This window comes from Peromyscus maniculatus, chromosome 18, assembly GCF_049852395.1.
Source record: "Peromyscus maniculatus bairdii isolate BWxNUB_F1_BW_parent chromosome 18, HU_Pman_BW_mat_3.1, whole genome shotgun sequence".
In the NCBI taxonomy this organism is placed as follows: domain Eukaryota; kingdom Metazoa; phylum Chordata; class Mammalia; order Rodentia; family Cricetidae; genus Peromyscus; species Peromyscus maniculatus.
In genome coordinates this window covers 11053847-11061174 of record NC_134869.1, presented here as the reverse complement: position 1 = coordinate 11061174, position 7328 = coordinate 11053847, and the positions used below count along the sequence as shown (strand labels likewise).

The following is a 7328-nucleotide window of genomic DNA, read 5'->3' as shown; positions in this document are numbered from 1 at the left end:
CTCTCAGTGGGTGTGGATGCCAGCAAGCAGCCCAGACAACTTCCTGCCTGGCTAATGGTGCCCTCTATGCGGGCTCACATTGAGAGATCTAGCTAGAAGTTTCAGACTCCTGCTTTGCTCCTAGCCTTGTGGCACATCAGCATTCTGGAATGTAGCCCTTCAGCAGTGTGTGGGCCTCTAGACACCCACAGTTCTCTTGGTTTTCCACATTAGACTTTGGCTGGAGTCCAGTCAACCCATGATGCGTTCCTGGGGCCATCTACACTGTTGTTGTTATTTTCTTTATTATTTTCAGTGCTGGGAATGGAAGCCAGGGCCTTCTGCAAGGTAGCCAAGTGCTGTAGCACTAAACCAGGCCTGCAGCCCCCTGCTGGGGGATTCTAGGCAAGGGCTCCATTGGTGAACCATACTGGCACCCAGCCACTCACTGTGAGGTTTTAGGCAGGGACTCCACCCATAAGCCACACTACTTCCCCTTGGGAGAGGGAGTTCTGTGGTTGATATATTTGTACCTTAATAAACTTATCTGAGGGCCAGAGAATAGAACAGCCAATAGATTAGACATAGAGGCCAGAAAATGGAGGTACACACACCTTTAATCCTATCACTTGGGAGGCAGAGATCCATCTGGATCTCTGTGAGTTCAAGGCCACACTGGATCAGGAGTTGTCGAGGAAACAATTACTCTGTGTAAGAAATCCCAGTTGAAAGAAAATTTACAATATCTACATTTATTTCCCAGTGTGTTATTAAATGGAACTTTATGTGTCATCACAATACAGTAGAAGCAGCGACGGGTCGGATAACCATTTGTGAGGATGACGCGGCACAGTAAGAACTGTACCACAGGGGCTGTCTACACCTACCATGAGAAGAAGGACGCAGCGGCCTCAGGCTATGGAACCCGGAACATCCGACTGAGCCGGGACGCTGTGAAGGACTTTGACTGCTGCTGTCTCTCACTGCAGCCCTGCCATGATCCTGTGGTCACCCCAGATGGCTACCTGTACGAACGGGAGGCGATCCTCGAGTACATCCTACACCAGAAGAAAGAGATTGCCGGGCAGATGAAGGCCTATGAGAAGCAGCGAGCAGCCCGGAGGGAAGAGCAGAAACAGCTTCAGCGAGCTGCAGCCCAGGATCAAGTTCGAGGCTTCCTGGAGAAGGAGGCAGCCATCATGAGCCGGCCCCTCAACCCCTTCATGCCCAAAGCTGCCACCTTACCCAACACAGATGGTGAGCAGCCAGGGGCCAGTGCGGGTCCCCCAGGAAGGGACAAGAACAAAGCGCTGCCCAGCTTCTGGATTCCCTCACTGACGTCTGAGGCAAAGGCCACCAAGCTGGAAAAACCATCTCGCACTGTGACCTGCCCCATGTCTGGGAAGCCTCTACACATGTCGGACCTGACGCCAGTGCGCTTCATGCAGCTGGACGACTCTGGAGACCGCGTGGGACTCATCACACGCAGTGAGCGCTACGTGTGTGCTGTGACCCGAGACAGCCTGAGCAATGCCACACCATGTGCAGTGCTGCGGCCCTCTGGGGCTGTGGTCACCCTGGAGTGTGTCGAGAAACTGATCCGGAAGGACATGGTGGACCCGGTGAACGGGGATCCGCTGACAGAACGTGATATCATCATGCTGCAGCGCGGCGGTACAGGCTTCGCAGGCTCAGGAGTGAAGCTACAGGCAGAGCTGTCCCGGCCAGTGATGCAAGCCTGAGCTGAGAACTAATAAACCTGCCTGTGAATGGAAAAAAGAAAAAAGAAATACAATTTAATGCCAGGTGGTGGGAGAGCATGCCTCTAATCTCAGCACTTGGGCGGACAGGCAGATCTCTGTGAGTTCAAGGCCAGCCTTGGCTACAGAGAGAGTTCCACGAAAACTAGAGCTGTTGTTACACATAAATTAAAGTTCATCAACACAGTAATGTCGTTAAGAACCAGGAATGGAAGTAGTCCTAAGAAGATCCTGGCTTCTTCTGGGCATTTGAGTTGTTCTTCTCCTCAGGAAGGGCATCTTACAAAACCCAAGGATTTCATAAGAATCTATTGGATAGGTCTTAGGACTCTCCAAGATTTTCACTGCCAAAGGGCAAATTATTGGAATAATTATGGAATTATCTGGAAATATAAGCTCCAGAGAACAGCAAGGACGCCATTGGTAAATAATTATCAGGAATAGAAGTGGCCAAGATGAAAAGATTTTAATCTTTCATTTTATCTATCATCTATCTATCTATCTATCTATCTATCTATCTATCTATCTATCTATCTATCTATCTCTATTTATCTATCTATGTGTCTATCTGGTCCTCTTTCTTTTTGTTTTAAGTCTAGCTACCCAGGCTGATCTCAAACTTGAGTATTTCTTTTTTTATGTGTGCTACTGTGTTTGGCACAGAAGATTCCATACCCTGAAGCGTGTCTGAAACCTGTTAAATAAATCTCGTCAAAATGAGTACTGACATAATTCAATTCACTCTCTCTATATAACTAAATTTACCACCACCACCACCACCACCACCACCCCGTGCACCCCATGCTTACCTTGCACTGGTTGATTGGGCATTTCACATCTAAAGAAATCTGAAATACAAAATGCTATGAAATCTGAAACTGTTGATCCCAAGCATTTCATATAAGGGACATTCAGCCTGCAATTAGCATGTAATTAATAATTAACAATAGTGGTCATTTGCTGTTAGGACTCTTAATGCTCTTCACAATCACAAAGAAGGAAGGTGGCCAACTCCAGTAGTTCTCATCTCACCATCTGAAATGAAAGCTGGGAGGTTGAGTGAATGTCTGAGAACAAGGCTAGCAAAGCCCTGGCTCTGGAGACCCTGCTTTGCCTCCAGGCTCTGAGTTCTGTGCCATCAATCACCCTGTGCTGCTTTCATAAGACCCAGTGACCTTGACCTCACCTTGAGTTCAAAGCATTTTTGCATACTTGCTCTAGTTAGCTCCTGGGCCTTAATGGATTCTTTGGAAAGATGCTGGATTTTTGTTTGGCCTCAGTTTCTGAATTCACCCTGCAAGCCATCTGACAAAAACATGTTTGTTTTAGAAGCAAGTGTTAGTACTGCATTATAATCTCTGTAACTAAAGTCTGGTGCTCTTTTTCATGTTTAGACATAGGCAGCTAATAACAGAGCACAACTGAGTTAAATAAATTTAGAAGCATATGTGTTTTTTTTAATCTTAATACAAAGTAAACACAGATTTTGGGTTTATAAAATATAGAAATCAATATAATTTTTATTGACATACAGCTCCAGTATGTGAGATAGGCATAACAATATTCTCCATCAATTTTAAATTAGATTTATTATTGCTAATATTATTTCTGTGCACTTGTGTGACATGCATGAACAGTACATGTATTGAGGTCAGAAACTAATGTAAGGGATTGGTACTCTGCCCCCCAAAATGTGGGTCCCAGATCATCAGGCTTGGTGGTGAGTGCCTAATTTACCAGCTGAATCATCTTGTCATCTCCTCTGTCAAGTCTGAAATTTAACAGTAAGGCAGAAAAACTTTACTTGGAATTTAAATAAAATTGGGGGGGGGAGTTCTTCTTCAAGAAACTGAGGACTAGCAATGCTCATTGGGAAAGGCATTGCCAAGCAGACCAGAGAATTTATGTTCAACCCTGAAATCCCACAAGGTAGCAGGATGGAACATGTTGTACCCTGAGTCCCCCAAAGACCTCCAAGAGACCAAATTCTGCGAAGTCTATTTATTGCTGCCAGTTAACTTGGGCATCTCCATCCATCTGATGCAGCAGAGCAGGAGAGACCCTGAGTAGCACTCAAGCAGGGTTTTTCTAATGGTTTGGGTAGAAGATCTAGGGGAATTCCAACTCTATAGCATTACAAGCTCAAGACTGGTGCTTATGTCAGGTTAGAGATGCTTGGTTTGAACTGATTAGAGAGTTGCAACTGAAAGGAAATTGCCCTGTCCTCTAGCAATCTATGTTATTGTATCCATTTGACCAGCAGATCCATTTCCTCTGATAGCTAGGCATCCCATTTTTATCTGCAGGAAACTCATTCCCTATGACAGCTATGGTGTACAATATATAACAGAAAACATCTCAGAGGACATATCTGGTGCTTTGTTTATTATGCCAGTTATGTTATAGCATATCCTTTAGGTCATGGCAGGAAATGCCTGGTGTGCCGCTCCTAATTGTCTAGGGGTGATGGGGCAGCAGATCATCTGGTGGGCTTTTTAAGAACAATTTATCCAAGGGCCTGTTGTCCCCTGTCTGACCCTTCTCTAACCCTGGCATCCTCTCAAAAAGACTTCCAAAGAGTTGTCCTCTTAACTCCACATGCATACCTCTCCCTATCCCACACCCCAAAGCACATAAACTAAATTAAATTAAGTAATTGGTGAAATGATAAATAAAAAAGAAAGCGAGGTGATACTGAGTACCTTTCAGCAGGTCCTGCCAAGGTATGCCACTAAGCAACACACACCACCAGCAACAGTTAGTGCAAAGAGGTTCATTGGGGAATGGTGAGTGGAAGTGTGAAGGGCTGTGTTGGAGTGGAGACTTAGAGAGACAGAATGACAAGAGGAAGAAGAGATGCAAGAGAGAAAAGAAGAGGCAAGAGAGAGGAGAAGCAAAGAGATGTGAAAAAGGCAGAGGGATGGAAAGGGAGTGAGCTGTACCTGGCAGGTATTTTTAAGGCTGCACATGTGGCAGAGCTGAGGGTGGAAAGAACCCAATGACAAGTGATGATGTAACTGCTGTGGTGGCAGCAGCAGATGCAGGCTCCTGCAGCATGGCAGAAACTAACAATTGGGGTGTGTGTTAAACATTACATCCTGCCTCTGCCTCCCTAGTGCTAGGATTAAAGACAGGCACCACCACACCTCATGATATGGATTATTTTTGATGTCTAAATAGGAATTGATGAAAACATTTTCATATCTTTGTTCCTCAATCATCTTCATTGTTTCTATTTTCCACATGGTTTATATCATGGTAAAGTAACCATACGTATATACCATAGGACCTTCTGACTACAAAACAGAGGGAGATAATAAAAGTTCTATAAACATGGGGGGTTGTTTTCGTTCTCTTAAAATAAATTGCATAATGAGGGGCAAACAATGAATGAGAACAATGAAGTATATCTAAGGTTGACAAATTTCCCATCAAACTCATTTTTTTTCATATGGTTCAATTCCATCTCTTTTGCTACAACCATTAAAATAGCTCCACACTACCACTTTAAGAACTTTTGACAAGTATATACACATTTACATTTTTTTTTATCATTAATCTGCCTCAACATTTTGTTTCATTACCCCTCTAGCCTATACTATTTGGGTAGGTTTTAGAATTTTTTTTTTAACTTGGGTAACATATAAAATCAGCAAACTTGCTGGATTCACTGTGGGCACTGTATAAATAAACACTGATTGGCTGGTAGCCAGACAGGAAGTATAGGCGGGACTTACAGAGAGGAGAATTGAGGGAACAGGAAGGCAGAGGGAGAGACTGCCTGGAGCCACCGCCAGGACAAGCAAGATGTAAGGTACAGTAAGCCACGAGCCACATAGCAAAGAATAGATTAATAGAAAGGGGCTAAAGTAAGAGCTAGATAATGATAGGCCTGAGCTAATGGCCAAGCAGTTTAAATAATGTAAGTGTCTGTGTGTTTATTTTATAAGTGGGCTCCGGGACTGGTGAGACTTGGTGGGACCTGGAGAGAAAAGCTCTCCAGCTACAGTTGGCTTGGTGCAGCCTGCCCTGTGTGGATGCTGATGCACATGGAAGCTATTGCCCAGAAGGAAATATGTCTCGTTTTCACAAGCCAAAGATGTGCTGAAGAACAGAGGACTGCTGTATCTGCAGAGCCAAGTCCTCTAGCTCTTGGTTCATGGACAGTAAACATTACAAAAAGGATTTTCAGAGCTATTTTGGGTTGCACAAGACATCTGCAGTGTCTGTGTGCTTCTTGTGAAAAGATGGAAGAAGTTGCCAGCAGATCCAGAAAAACAAAGCAAAAACAACAACAACAACAAAACTGGAATCATGTTGTAGACACAAGGACAGGACCCAGTCTAAAGACATTTAAATAAAAAAAGTGAGAACTCTATCTGGAAACAAGATGAAAAGCAATCACATCAGTAAACTGCAGAAGGAATTTAAACACCACAATCCTGATGCTCATAGCACCTCAAGTGCCCCTCCGGCCCAGTCTCTCTGCTTCAGGAACCATCAGATCAAGGCTCAGATACAGAGATGGCTTTCAGCTCTAAGAGGACTCCAGTTTTTCCTTTTTAGATATTACCTACTGGAAAAGGCAGAAAATACGTTGTGGGATCATCTCTAAGGGCAGTTTTGGCCAAGTCCTCACTGACACCCATCTCTTCCAGCCTTGATGCAGCACAAAGCAAGCAGCTGCTGAGAAGCCTGAGGAGGGGCTGGCACCTCGCCCCATCTCCCCTCAGGAGTAGTGACTGAGGTTCATGTAGAAGGGAACAAAGATTGATTTAAACTTTGAAAAGAACATAAAGCAACAAACTGACCCTCCTATTTTTAACTTGGATACCTATTATTCTGCCAAAAGACATTTTATATAACAGTTTTAATGTGTTACCCATTCCCCATCCAACAAACTCAGAAGCCAGTGTCTAGCTTACTGCAAGAAAAAAAGTGTACATAATATTTAAGATGCTGAGTATTTCATAGGAAAGCTGAATGCTGTTGTAAAGTACTCTGTAAGTGTTTTTTTTGCTTGTTTAATAACCCCAAATGAATGAAATAAGGGGATTTCAGGGGGGCTAGAGGTGCAATTGTTCTATGATAAACCATATGTAGTTTAGTCTTTCTGTGGAAAGATTGTGGTTGAGGCATTTTTAAATTTGTGGCTACACTTATTTTTCCTCATGATAATTTGTCATAATTCAGTAGCATGACCTGCCTCTAGAGACAGTTAAGTATTTTGGAATGCTTCAGCATTACCAAACTTCTGATGATTCAGACCTGTACTACTAACTATTAAGCAGAGGAGACTGAGATTTCTCCAAATAGCTTGGAAGAGGAAGCAATTTCTGAACACACAGGTAGCATCGTGCCACCTCCCTTCATCTTAATATTTGAAAAGAAGACTTTATGTGAATCTTCTAAAACAGAACCGGAGTTCCTTCTGGGCAAGGCAAGCCTGTAGGATGGGCAAGGTCCTATACGGATAGTATCAAAACATCACCATACAGTAGAGAACACATGGTTAGAAACACTTATTAGAATGTGTAAGTCCTGGGGATGCACTGGGCATAGCTGATGCTGCTTGAGGCACATTTCTTA

General features: G+C 43.7%; 2 pseudogenes; both read left to right on the top strand.

The window, feature by feature from the left end:
* Positions 1 to 818: 818 nt before the first annotated feature.
* LOC143269403 (nitric oxide synthase-interacting protein pseudogene) lies at positions 819 to 1788 on the top strand (annotated as a pseudogene).
* Positions 1789 to 5814: 4026 nt separating this feature from the next.
* On the top strand, positions 5815 to 6682 carry LOC143269406 (SIN3-HDAC complex-associated factor pseudogene; annotated as a pseudogene).
* The last annotated feature ends 646 nt before the right edge of the window (positions 6683 to 7328 follow it).